The 14527-nt window shown below is 40.3% G+C and overlaps 1 protein-coding gene and 1 long non-coding RNA gene across 2 annotated transcripts in view; one reads left to right on the top strand and one right to left on the bottom strand.

The window, feature by feature from the left end:
- LOC310761612 (uncharacterized protein) overlaps positions 1-14527 on the top strand; it is a 350577-nt gene that overhangs the window by 309951 nt on the left and 26099 nt on the right. The gene's annotated exons all lie outside the window — the stretch shown is intronic.
- Positions 4389-9186, bottom strand: LOC310761658. Its single transcript, XR_014547642.1, has 3 exons — positions 9105-9186; positions 6330-6436; positions 4389-4643 (listed from the first exon to the last, which is right to left on the bottom strand). It is a non-coding gene; the product is annotated as an uncharacterized lncRNA (long non-coding RNA).

Here is a 14527-nt window from a genome sequence, read left to right as displayed (position 1 = left end):
ACAGAATTTACTCCGATGTAAAACTATAGCACAGTCCTTCTAGGAGATGCATGGTGAACTCATGGTTCTCCAAGTGCTGTTGGGTTCCATCAGCCCCAGGCTAATCAGGGATCATCATGGGTGAAGCAGGTTGTAGTCCAGCAACATCTGGAGGGTCATGAGTTCATCACACCTGTTCTAGGACACATCACGTACATATAAGGTAATTTCCCCCCAAATTTCAGCCACTTGTCATTTATACTTTTCATTCTAGGCACAAAATGTTGAAGAGGGATATCTGTGTCAAGGTGTTGAATAGAACCATTATCTCTTATTTTGTTTCAAATAACTACTTGATCTGAATGTTGTTGTTTTTAAACGTCTTCTAGTCTGGAACATTATAGGAGAGCACCTATCATCCCATGTGCTTGTTTTTGCTTATGCAGTCAAACCTATAAGAGGAGATTCTTACTGCTCTCTTTCACCCAGTAGGTGGTGGCTATAGTGTATTTTGGAAGAAGTTAAGGGAGTATGGCCTTAGTGGACAGGCTGGGATATTTACCTCAGTGACTTCTAGTGGCCAGAGGCCTGTCAGGGGTCCCTGAAACTTCACAACGCTATGGAAATGCAATGTTGCATCTCTTACTAGATCTTATAGAATCATAGAATCATAGAATCATAGAATCATAGAGTTGGAAGAGACCACAAGGGCCATCGAGTCCAACCCCCTGCCAAGCAGGAAACACCATCAGAGCACTCCTGACATATGGTTGTCAAGCCTCTGCTTAAAGACCTCCAAAGAAGGAGACTCCACCACACTCCTTGGCAGCAAATTCCACTGTCGAACAGCTCTTACTGTCAGGAAGTTCTTCCTAATGTTTAGGTGGAATCTTCTTTCTTGTAGTTTGGATCCATTGCTCCGTGTCCGCTTCTCTGGAGCAGCAAAAAGCAACCTTTCTCCCTCCTCTATGTGACATCCTTTTATATATTTGAACATGGCTATCATATCACCCCTTAACCTCCTCTTCTCCAGGCTAAACATGCCCAGCTCCCTTAGCCGTTCCTCATAAGGCATCGTTTCCAGGCCTTTGACTATTTTGGTTGCCCTCCTCTGGACACGTTCCAGTTTGTCAGTGTCCTTCTTGAACTGTGGTGCCCAGAACTGGACACAGTACTCCAGGTGAGGTCTGACCAGAGCAGAATACAGTGGCACTATTACTTCCCTTGATCTGGATGCTATACTCCTATTGATGCAGCCCAGAATTGCATTGGCTTTTTTAGCTGCCGCGTCACACTGTTGGCTCATGTCAAGTTTGTGGTCAACCAAGACTCCTAGATCCTTTTCACATGTACTGCTCTCAAGCCAGGTGTCACCCATCTTGTATTTGTGCCTCTCATTTTTTTTTGCCCAAGTGCAATACTTTACATTTCTCCCTGTTAAAATTCATCTTGTTTGTTTTGGCCCAGTTCTCTAATCTGTCAAGGTCGTTTTGAAGTGTGATCCTGTCCTCTGGGGTGTTAGCCACCCCTCCCAGTTTGGTGTCATCTGCAAATTTGATCAGGATGCCCTTGAGTCCATCATCCAAGTCGTTGATAAAGATGTTGAATAAGACCGGGCCCAAGACAGAACCCTGTGGCACCCCACTAGTCACTCTTCTCCAGGATGAAGAGGAACCATTGATGAGCACCCTTTGGGTTCGGTCAGTCAGCCAGTTACAAATCCACTGAGTGGTAGCATAGTCAAGACCGCATTTTACCAGCTTCTTTACAAGAATATCATGGGGCACCTTGTCAAATGCCTTGCTGAAATCAAGGTAGGCTACATCCACTGCGTTCCCTTCATCTACCAGGCTTGTAATTCTGTCAAAAAACGAGATCAGGTTAGTCTGACATGACTTATTTTTCAGAAATCCATGCTGACTATTGGTGATCACAGCATTCCTTTCTAGGTGCTCACAGACTGTTTGCTTAATGATCTGCTCCAGAATCTTCCCTGGTATTGATGTCAGACTGACTGGGCGGTAATTATTTGGGTCCTCTCTTTCCCCCTTTTTGAAAATAGGGACAACATTTGCCCTCCTCCAGTCTGCCGGGACTTCGCCTGTTCTCCAGGAATTCTCAAAGATGACTGCCAGTGGTTCTGAAATCACATCTGCCAGTTCTTTTAATACTCTTGGATGCAGTTCATCTGGCCCTGGAGACTTATGCTACACTCAAAACAGAAAGCTCACTGGACATACTTACATGGATCCTATAGCCTAGCCCCTGCATGATTTCTTCCTTATATTCCCAGCAAATCTGGCTTCTGTACTTTCCTGTGCTACTATAACAGCAGTCTTATAACAGCACTCTCTTTCATTCTCATGCTCTCTCACACACCTCTTGTCGCTTCTGGTGCTCCCTATTATAATTTTACATATATAATAACTCGCTCTCCATGACACATAGGATTAATTAATTGGACCCATTACTAATTAGAAAGGCTTGAATGTGGACAGATATAGGACCATAATAAACCTTAAGGGCTCTTCACCCTCAAACTTCCTCCACCTTCTGAAAATGTATTTTATGTGGGGCCCTGCTGTAGAAGGCTTTCCCCAGGAATGTTGCCTGCTGTTGACCCTGATGCCTTTCTAGTTCAGACGAAGACCTTTTTAATTCACTCAGTCCTTTTAGCTTCAATTTGTAGAATTATTTTAATCCGCAGCTTTATTTGCTTAATCTGAGATTGTGCTGGTTCTCCTCATGTAATAATTTATTTTGATGTTTTAAGTGGAAACTATTCTGAAAGCCTTTTGGTTAAAGATCAGGGGAACAAATTCACATGGAACCAAGCCCTTTTTGGCAATTAGAAGCAATGGGTCCATAGGAGACCAAAGGCTTTGTTTTTCTTAGAAAGTTTTTGCAGAGTTCTGAAAAAATTATAAGAAGAATTATTTGAAGAAATTCAGAAATGGAGAGATGAATATTTGATAGAGGAAAAAGAGCCTAAGCTCCAAAGCTAGAATGTGAATGGGACTGTGTAGCCAGGGACTGGATTATTTTATTGGAATAAACTAATTCATTTTTTTGCTTTCCTTTTTTTTTCTATAGATACTTACTTCAAAGTGCATAATTATCTGAGTTGTTCCTCTTGCTTTCCCCTTGGAAAGCAAGGGGTTTTTTCCCCTATTCTATTAAGTTTCTCATTGGCTTTTGAACAATAATCCTGCAGGAAACCTGTGGTCAGGTAAACTGGAAGCACTGTGCTATTTTGAGACCCTGACATTCTCCCTCTTTATTCACGCTGCTACATTTTGAACCGAGATCCCATTGTTCTGTCCACAACGAGGGGTTGCTAGTGAGGAAAGCAGAGTTAAATCTAATACATGAAAAAACTGTATGTACACCCACCCTTATTAGGGACCCCTGATACTCTTTTGAGAAAGGACACAGAATCTCTAGAATGAGCTTCCATTTTGACATGTTATAATCTGTTTCAGCAAAGCTACTCTTTAAACATTTAGCAATGTATGTTACTCAAAGGTTTGTCAGCAAAGTCTGTTTAGTTAAAGTAATTAGTTAATGACATGTTTAAGTAAGGCTAAGCACTAAATCAATTTCAATAGATGAGTAGCAATTATCATTATGTCCACATCAGCAATGCTTTAATGAACTCTTATTATTCTGTGCAGCTATACAACTTGTTCTTTGTCCAACACATTTTATTAAATCCTTGATTCAACCTTCTGATCCTCAATGTTATAAATCTTTGAGTAGTCTATGATAGAAGCTGAGCTAGAAAGTTAATTAGTGTAGACATTTAAAACACTGGATACAGTAGCTCAGCTCAGAATTAGAAAAAAATCAGAGATGAAGTTCTGAAAAAAAAAGATACCCTTTGTTTTACACTGCATTATATATATAAAAAAACCTAGATGGAGCTTTTATTCAATTTGAACATTCACTGGCAATGTTAAGATAGTAGCACTATTAGATTGAATAAATGTGGAGCTCAAACAAAGAATTAAATACAGACTAAGCTGAAAGAACCAAGGTCAATTTAGAATTAATGTAAAAAGGCACCACAAAAGGAAGGAAAGTTGAAAATACCCGATTCAGCCAACTAGTGTTTAGTCAGTTTTGCAATGAACTTTTTTGTGATACATAGATCATGTGTGCAAGTTAGAAAGATGGAAAAATTCACAGTATGATTTGCCTTGGATCCCCCACGACCATAGGGACAACCCTGGGTACAAAATATGATGGCTAGCCCTCCAATCTCTACATCATCTAAGACAAAGCAAATAATATTCCAAAACTACTTCTTTCTGTGTCAGTACAGAACAGATACAATATTCACAACTGCACTCAGAGACATTACTATCTGATCCAGAGTATATGCTGTGCACAGGTACAGGAATATCATATTTGAAAGTAATCATAAAAGGAAACAATATTAAATTCTATAGCATAAATACATAAAGTGGTTATTAATTTCACCTATAGCAAGACTTTGACTGAAGACATTCCTGAATTTATGTGTGAAAAGAACTTACACAACTTCATATTTATTTATTTATTTGTTCTATCAGTATCTCCTAGAGCAGAAAGCAGTTGAATATGCACAGAGCTCCCATGTGATCAAGACTTTCCCTTCACTTTTGTGTTCACTGTCCCTGGTACTGAAATAGATGGAGGAAAACCTTTGTTCACACTATGCATGTATGCAGCTGAGCTTTCAGTAACCTCTGGTTATTTACAGCATAATAACAAATTTAATGTACTGTCTGATGAGCTGCTCTCTCTATATATATTTAGAAGAGTCAGAATGAAAAACACATAGGGAAACAATACACAGAGGCTTGTAAGGCAAGGACTAGCAACATTTAGTATGGAACAGTGGAGTTTTCCCTTAAAACAAAGACAACAGATTTGCTAACAGCCTGTGAGGTCCAAGAAACACACCTGGTCAATGTTGGCTGTGGTCAATATGGCAAAACAGAAAAAAATTAATGGGAGAAAGGAGCTCCCCCTTGCCCCTTTTTCCATTGAAAATATAAATTATATTTTTTAAAAAGATTTAATACATTGTGTTTCTAAGTATTAAAGCAATTTTAGATATTCTGGTGGGGGCGGGGGAGAATCTCTGCATTTGACAAAAGAAACCTGCACAAACAATAGGCAAAAAGAAGGCAGGGAAACCCAAACAGTGAGGTTGATTCAATGAATTTAAGCTATTCCCTCCCATTTTCCTTTCTAAATGTTTGTCTGTGATCAAATCCTCCACTATTATTGCATTACAGTCTCTCTTTACTCCTTTCCTTGCCAAAATGGCCCTAGGCTGTGGTCTCCCAGGTAGTTTTAATATCCTTTTGTAAGCCCTCCTTGAATGATTATGGTAAGTCTTGCTTGCAGCAGTTTTTGTTCCCCCTAGCATCTTTTCCACCTACCTCTCTGTGCTATTCTTTTGTTTTCAAACACTGCTTTATTCCTTTCCCTACAGCCTACCAGACGGTGGTAATATCCTTTTTTTAAAAAAAAGACAGCAGGAGTGGGTTGCTATTCCTCCATGTATTGTCAGTGATACAGTATGTTTTTCAAACCTTCCAGCATCAGTAATTTTGTGAAAAACTGTCAGGGCAAAACTGAAAACAAATAATAAGTGTAATCATTTCTGAGACAGCTTGGTGGCTGATATTCACAAGAACAATCTTCATGAATATAACCGATAATCCTGCTGTCCTACCAACCATGTCAACAAAACAGAGATAGATTCTTAAATTTCTGATCATCCAAACCTTCATTAGCTGTCCAAAGCCTAGCGAAAACAACAAACTGCATATGCATCAAAGTCATAGGAGTATAACAGAATAGGTGTGCTGGTTTTGTTTCCTTGCTTTCAGTTGCATTAATTCATTTTTGTTGGGCAAAAAGAGAGAAAAGCAGGTTTTTGCTTCTCTGCCTTCAAATCTATGGGTGGGTGTACCTAAATAGCTCAGGACTGCAATACCTCAAGGACCACTACTCCTGATATAAACTGACCTGGACTCTGTGATCATCATCTGAGGCCCTTCTTCACGTGCCTCCTTCATAACAGGTCCAGAGAATGACAACACGAGAACAGGCCTTTTCTGCAGAGGCTCCCCATTTGTGGAATGCTCTCCCCCAGGGAGTTTCATCTCGCACCTTCATAATGCATCTTTAGGCACCAGGCAAAAATGTTCCTCTTCATCCTTTGTGGGATTGGGTTGATTTTTTAAAAAAACTATTCATTTTGTGCTTTTATCCTGTATTTTTATCTTGTGAACTGCCCTGCCACCTGTGGATGAAGGGCGGAAAATAATAATAATCATCATCTGTTCCTTTACCTTAAACTGGAAGCAAGGGCTATGTCTTAATGGCAGCCATTAGTACTTTAGATGCCAGATTCAACTATGATGAACACAGATACACCCAGAGATCTCTGGAATGGTTGCTTTTTGAAAAAAATATCTTAGTGGAGAAAAATGAAGAACAAATGAATATGTCAATTCTCGTTTCAGTGTATAGCCTAGGCGTTGGGGTGGGGAAATCTGTGGCCCTCCAGATGCCATTGAACTACAGCTCTCACCTTCCCTGACCATTGAACATGCTGGTTGGGACTAATGGGAGTGGGAGGCCAACAACATGGGGAGCCATGTTGCAATAAGCATATCTACAGGTAAAGATACATAACAGAATTTGCATTTGGATGTTGCCTATCAGTTAATGAAATGAGGGGTTCATGTGAAAATGCAAATGCATCTGCAAGCACTTGCCTATTACTGCTGATATAATTTGGAAAATGTTTAAGCTTTCCATGCAATGGTGCCCCATCTGTGGAATTTGTCCCCACCTGTCATCAATTCTTTTGTCCTTGTGATCCCAAAGTGTACGTGTTTGCCTTGACATATTCAGTGTTTTAGTGGGACACGGGTGGCACTGTGGTCTAAACTACTGAGCCTCTTGAGCAGTTCAAATCCACACAATGGGGTGAGCTGCTGTCGCTTTGTCCCAGCTCCTGCCAACCTAGCAGTTCAAAAGCATACCAGCGCAAGTAGATAAATAGGTACTGCTTCAGCAGGAAGCTAAAAGGCGTTTCCATGCGCTCTGGCTTCTGTCACAGTGTTCTGTTGAGCCAGAAGCAGTTTGGTCATGCTGGCCACATGACCCAGAAAGCTGTCTGTGGACAAACACCCTTGGCCTGAAAGGGGAGATGAGCACCACACCCCTTAGTCAAATTTCACTGGACTTAACCATCCAGGGGTCCTTTACCTTTTTACCTTTACCTTTTAGCATTAACTGTGGTAGGGAGCCTGTTCTGTGATTTTACTTCTTATTTTGCATGATTTATGGCTGTTTTGTGTAATTTTATGTGATTTGTATCTTGAACCCTGGCCTGGGATCCTAAAATGAAGGGCAGGCTAAATTGCTCATCATAATAAAGAAATATATAACAAGAGAAATAAACCTAGTAGCACTTATGTTAACTGAAAGAATAAAATATTTCTTTTTCCAATATAACTGAATCACTCATGAACTAAACATAAGAACTATATAATAAAGCCACAAAGCCAAGAGCACTTTAGCTAATTATAAACTATTCATACAGAAGAGTGACTTCCACTGCAGGTGAAAGGCAGCCATCCTTGGAACAGAGCACAGTGGGGCACTTAACAATACCAAGCAACATTCTGCAAGCGTTTTTGGCAAAGGAAGTTAAAAACACTTTATCCAATCAAAACTTCAAAGGAGATTGGGGAACTGGAGCTCAGCCAGAGTACCAGAATGCTTTCTGCTTTGTGAAATTAATTTGGAATCTTTACTACTCTTATGAATAGCGTATTTGCTTCTTCCAAATGCACAGTTTTAAGTTTTGCAGTAAGATTCATGATAGCGTTCTATGTCTACCGCTGTGGTTTTATGACAAATCTGAGTTACAAGTTTGCCAACATGCCATGCCACAAAGTTCTGGTTGCAAAAGCAGTCACTAACATTTGAAAGATTATGTGCAAATTTAAGACTGCCTTGACTGAGGAGAAAGTTGACACTTTTAACCAATTGAAGAAGAAAAAAGATTGTTACAAATGTTGGTATGAAGTGCTCTAAATAAAAGATAGCTTTGACACTTAGACCAGACAGATTTAATAAAGACACATTTCACAACCACGTTTCAAGGGCAACTGTGGTTAAAATAAAGAGGCTTTTTTTTCTTCTTTTTTTACAATAACAGCTGTAAAGGAATACAATACTCAATTTTTATGAAAATAAAATAATTGTACATCATGTAAACACATTTCTTTGGGGGGATGTATTGTAATGGGAATATGGGTTTGTCTTTAAAGTCAAGGATCTAGAAGATAAAAGAGTTAATGTGAACATTATAATTGAATATAATTAGATTTAATAAAAGGGCTGTTTGTTAGAACTGCATTATTGGATTCAGTTGAAAAGCGAAAAAAAAATTTATGTGATATCAATGTCATTTAGTAGTCTCTTTCTTTTCTTTTCTTCCTGAAATAGTAGTTCACACTGTTATCACCTCAAAATATAAGTGTTGGAATTCTGCTGATACTCCATGTTTTAAATTATGGCAGTAATATCTGTGGACAGCTGTATCCTGTGATCTAATCACTTTTAATACAAAATTGACTATTATATAAATTTCTCTAAAACACACATAGAGTGAAACCTGACAATCTCACCCATTTATTCTGGAAGGAGACAGGCAGGGTGCATTAAGGAAGCAATTAAAGAAATGCTTCCTTCACCAGAGCCAAAGAATACGATGCTGTAAACTCAATAACTTTAATCAGGCCAAGAAACAGGGCTGCCACTTTGTTTAAATAGAATACAATTCAATTAATCCAACAATATGTCAAGAATGTATAAATTTAAATGGCATGCACTATGTGGGGGAATTGTGCCCTTCAAGGAACAAAGCCATTGTTTAAGTTCCATTTCTTTTAAGTTTCTTATCTTACAGAAATTCAAAAAGGCTATTCCGTTCAACTTAACTGACTGGAGAGTAAGGAAAAAGTTGAACCACTTACTTGATCACCAGTGATGTTGTGTTTAATTTTGAAGTGCAGGAGCTTATCATAATGGCTTCCAGAGCCACATACCAATAGAGAGTCCATAGCTGCAGTCCCAAAAAGAGTTGGAAAAGGCATCAGCTGGTAAAGGCTGATTTGCACGACAAGGCCCCAGCGCACCCCACTAAAATAATAAAACCACATTGACACAGAATTTTAGTTTAAGGTTAATGGGCAAAATTTAGGCCACAACTTTATTGATTACAGCAATGTGAGTGGTATTGGCTTAGGCACTGGCAATAACTATATCTGACTCCTGCCTGCCTTGCAGGAAGTCTAGAAGGGCAAACCACCAACAGAGGGAGCTCCATCGATGGCGACCAACTGAAGCTCACCCGCAGGGTCCTGGCATAGCCCTGGCCCCACAAGTAGACTTTCGACAAAATTCAGACCCGCAGATTCCTTTAACGGAATACCCTTGTACCTGGAGGGGCAGGTGATGGCCACACCTCCCCTCCCCACATCTCACTAAGCCAATGCCTAACTGCCAAACCTTACAAAGAGGTAGGTGAAAATGGACAGTGCCAATCTGCCAAATGGAAAAAATTCCTACCCAGCCCCTGTTCCAAAACAGGCAACCAGCCGAAGTCCAGAGCAAGGCCAAAGCAGACACCTAAAACACTGGGGGGTGGGTTGGCAGTGCGAAGCCAGGTAAAGCCCCGGCGACACGCCACCGGCTTTTAACGGCCCACACGATCACTCCACCACACTCTGATTGGGCAATATGCCGTGGCGTGACCATGGGGCACCACAAGGCTTGAGCTCATCTCCACCCCATGGATGGGGGGGCGCCTCAGGCCCACGCGCAATACGGACCCTCAATTAGGAGGATCCAACTTAGCAGCTAGCATGTTGGACTTCTCAGCTGAGGAAATATGGGTTCACATCTCTGATCAAGCATGACTGACGCTCAGTAGCAGACTTTGTCAGCCTAGTCTATCTAACAAAAGGGCTATGTGCCAGGCCAGAGCTTTCCTTCAACCAGCAGCAGCAGCTTACAATACCGGCAAGACTGTTCCCGAAGATTATGTCATTACTCCTGCTGTGAAAAATGTAACAGAGCTGTGTTTCCCTGAATTCCTGCTCCACCACACCACTTCAAGATGACCAAATTTACCCCAGACTGACAGACTATGTCAAGATGGCACAAAAACAAGAAGAGAAAGACCTGTGTGCATTATTTTTCAAATAATATTAACATAAATTCCTTCCACTGAATTTCAGCATAATTGCAAGGTACAGCATAAATGACAGTTTTACATTAATGCCTGCAGATGTGATTTTTTAGTAACTCATTTGCAAATCAGAAAGAAAAGGCTTAGAGAGGGAAAAGCTGAAGTATTTTTCCCTGGTACTTTTAATTGAGTCAGATTAGATGGTAATGTAATAGGCTATTCCTGGACACCTTCTCTAATAAATCCCTTCTATTATAAACCACAGCGCTGTGAAAATTGCTGCACTCCTTTCTGAAAGAAAATAAGAGAAGAAAAACCACATGATCAGAGAGAGGTATCTTTATCCCACATACTTTCCAGAGTATATGAAAATCTTGGTTGCTCTTTCAACACTTTTATACTTATACACCACAATTCAGTTCCTTTTCAGACTCAGTATATCTTTCTTCACTTTCTGATATTTTGTATTATTTGGGTTTTATACTTGGACCCCAGTCTTCCTATAGAAAGCACACATGTACTTCTCACACCTCCTTATCTCCATCATACACTCCCACACAACCAACTTTGCCCTATACAATTTCTTCATTGTTGTACTACATTAGTCTACCAAGCTTCTTTTCCATTCCCTGCACTAGTCTTTTTATTCATGGATTACCCTAATATGAATATCCTTCAGCTCTGAATAAATTTCTCCTTTATGCCATAATCCTACACACAGCAGCAATGTGCCAGAGACTGTTCAAATATGGGATTCAATTGTGGTGGGACTTTCTCAACTGCATGACTTTTGGTGGCTTTTCAGAGAACTGCTTGGCTCTCCAACATTTTAAGCCATGGTCTTTCCCATCTCAGATCCTTTTAACTGGAGATGCCAGGAAATGAATTTGTGACCTGATTGAATCACTCACTCCTTGTTTCCACAACAGGGAAAACGGAAGCCTGGGTGATTTGTTGTTTTAAGCAAAGAAACATCATGCCAACCTCACCAGTTTGTGCTATTAAGTCTGGAAGACGGTACAATAACCTGCCTGGTTTCAAGAGTTATCTAGGGCTGTCAAAAAGGAGGCAGGACAGAGGGAGAGGAAGTATCACATGTTACCTAGGCTGCCTCCTCCCCCTCCTGGGTAGAGGCAGATCCTCTGTGCAACAGATAGGCTTGTACCATTGACCGCAGAGAATATGTTGGCTCAACTTATTCCTTGGCTCTATCATCTCATACCCATGGCTCCTAATCTGTTTGGCGCCACTGCCACTGCCACTGCCTTGAGTCCTTCCATTGTGGTTCCCATTGCAGGCCAGAACAGAGATGGAGGCAGGGGTCCAATTGGCATGGGCCTACAGTTTTGAGGGGGCCTACTCACAGTTCCCTTGCTAGAGGCAAAGGGGAAGGGGCCCTTTGGTAATGATTATTAAAATGGGACCTACATTTCCCATCTGGCCTGGGCCTATTACCAGCTATGCACAACTCTGGCTGCAGGATGGAGAGAGCAAGGGAACACAAGATGGAGGCAGAGATGGCACAAGCCTAATAATGAATAGGGAAGGAAGGGAGGAGGTGTCAAGGGGGGGCAGCTACTACTGTGCTCTGCTTGCTTTCTCTCTTCCCCCTTAAACCTAGGCTTGCCATATCTCAGGAAAATTCCTGACAGTCCTGGTATTCAGGTGCAAAAATGGTGTCAGGGAGGAATTTTGCCAAATCAGCAAAATGCCAGAGAAAACCCAGAAGTATGACAACGCGATGGAAAAAGCAGTGGAAACAGCTCCAAAAGCTTAAAATCAGTATGGGGACTTATATGGCAACCCTATTTAAACCGGGACTACCCAGTTGTGTTTGCCTCCCAAACACAGAGGTCTTTCTTTCCCCCATGCCTTCCTGTCTGCATATTAAACCCTAAACTCTAATTACACATTAGTGCTAGCCCCTGAATTGCTTCGGGGCCCAGATCCAGGTCAGGTTGGCCCCAGTCAGATCAGGGCTAATTCCAAGTAATAGATTAGGCCCCGACTCAGATCTGGAGGCTGTGCACAGCCCTATTTCTTACATGAGCATTTCCTCCACACGCCCAACATATTTGGGAAATGCAGAAACAAGAGAATTTCATTTCCACTTCTCTATCTCCTATTTTTTAAAAAAACAACAACAGGGAGATAAAGAGGTGGAGAAAGGGTACATAACAATACGGGCAGTGAAATCAGTCTGTGATCAGGATATTAGACTACTTTTTAGAGAAAGAAAAACAATTGTGAAGATAACCAACCCTGGACTTAAGTGTCTATGTGCATAATTGATTCCAGGTGCTTTTCCAGGCACACAAAATTATAACGTAAGTAAGGTAAGGAAACGTTTCACTGCACCATAACTTGAAATTGTTTCTCAATAGAATGGGAAGGTGTATTTTAGGGAGGATCTGTGTGTGCCTTAAATTCAGGTTTATGGGCCAATTTTCCATAGAAAACTATCATGTCTTTTATATGAAAGGTCAAATTTCTTCTCACAAACATTTTAAATTCTTTCCCCCCCTTCCAACAGCAATACACTTGCTATCATTATTTTGCCAGATTCCCATTCATTCATTTTGATGGATGCCAAGAGCTTTTGGAAGTCAAAAATCTCGCTCTTATACTCTACATTTTAGCTTATTCCTAGACATCTAATAAATGCCAAGTTAATTCTGGAAGTTTGGGGCCACTATTTTTAATAAGCTCTATCACGTTAGTTGGCATGGAGCTTGATTATATACACACACATTGTGTCTCCATGCTATTTTCTATTTTTAGAAAATCTGTTATATTAAAGTAACATTATAGATTTTAAAAACTGAATACCAAATATTTCAGGACTGGTTGAATCTATTAAATTACCTACTCTTAAATCTAATAAATGTTCTTAGATTTCCCTATGAATGATCTGCCATAAGAAAAGTCTCTCACGTTAATGATCACCAGCAGTATTCATTTTTACCTAGCATTCATGTTTGTATACCTGATATATCAAATTCTAAATGTCACCTCTGTGTATGGGAGACATGGGTCTCTGAAATCTGACATACTAACACAATAGCAAATTACTTATTGAGAAAGGAATCTCTGACCCTCTTAACCCATCGTAGCACACATGTACATCAGCTTTTTCCTGTAAACTAGCCCTCCAGATATTTTGGACTACAATTCCCATTGTCATGGGAGGCTTGATCATGATGGCTTGGACTTGGATGAGTTGTATTCCCAAACACCTAGAGGGCACCTGGTTGTGGAAGGCTTCTATAAACCATAGTGTGAACACCAGACAATGCAAAACAACAATTTGCCAAGTGGTAACATTCCATAGTATGCATGTAATTCCATTATAAACTATTATTTGTCATCTATATTTTCCTGCCAAGTAGTAAGCGTGTTCTTATTCTTGCTAGTCTCTTGCTTCACCTTCAGAAAAGTAGTGAGGGTTTTTTCACTGTTTGGCATGCAAGTAGTATTAATCACAACATATGAAGTTACTACTTAGCAAATTGTCACCCATATTCAATCTACAGCAGGTGACTACCACTAATGACTGATTCATGACTTGGAACATCCAATCTAATACCCCAAGAGAAAAATGCAAGTCAGCCTTCATACGGACTTTTGATAGGCCATGGCAAAGACTGTCATAAATCAAGAAACAGCACATTTAGATACATGGTGGGCTGCCATGTTTAGAAATCAAAGCCAGTGGATATGGGCCCTTAGGCACTTCAGTAAAGCCGATGAGGGCAAGGATGCAATTGGGGCTGTATGATAGAGGGAGGAAGCAGAACAAAAAGAAGAGCTTTGAGAAGAAGCAATAAGGTGGCTTGTCAAATTAGTATGGAGAAAGCTTGAGAATAACATATGTTCCCCATTCCATTCCTTAATTATTCTGTGAAACATTCTGTACTGTGTTCTATGCATTCTGAATTCTAGTTTAATTAAGATGTTCTAATGTTAGTTCTGGAGTTCAGTCATGAGCTGCTAGACACTGCCTTCCATTTCTTCAGTTCATTTGCATCTTTTCCCCTTCAGCATTACCAATGCAAATGTGTGCATTGATAAAACACCTGGGAGGAAAAGCAATCTCCATGTGTATAATTCCATCAAGATTATATTTTGTTCGATGTTCTACTGAAGTGCATGTCTGCTACTGCTCATTGGTGAAATGTCACACACATATCTTGATAAAGCCATACGTGCAATTACACAAGGATTGCTCATTGGCAGTATTTAATCAATGCACATATGCACATATTTAATTTAGGAGGG

The sequence above is a fragment of the Podarcis filfolensis genome (genome assembly GCF_964270895.1).
Source record: "Podarcis filfolensis genome assembly, chromosome: 4".
Taxonomy (NCBI): Eukaryota; Metazoa; Chordata; class Lepidosauria; order Squamata; family Lacertidae; genus Podarcis; species Podarcis filfolensis.
Note: the sequence above shows the minus strand (reverse complement) of the source record. Positions and strands in the feature narration are given on the sequence as shown.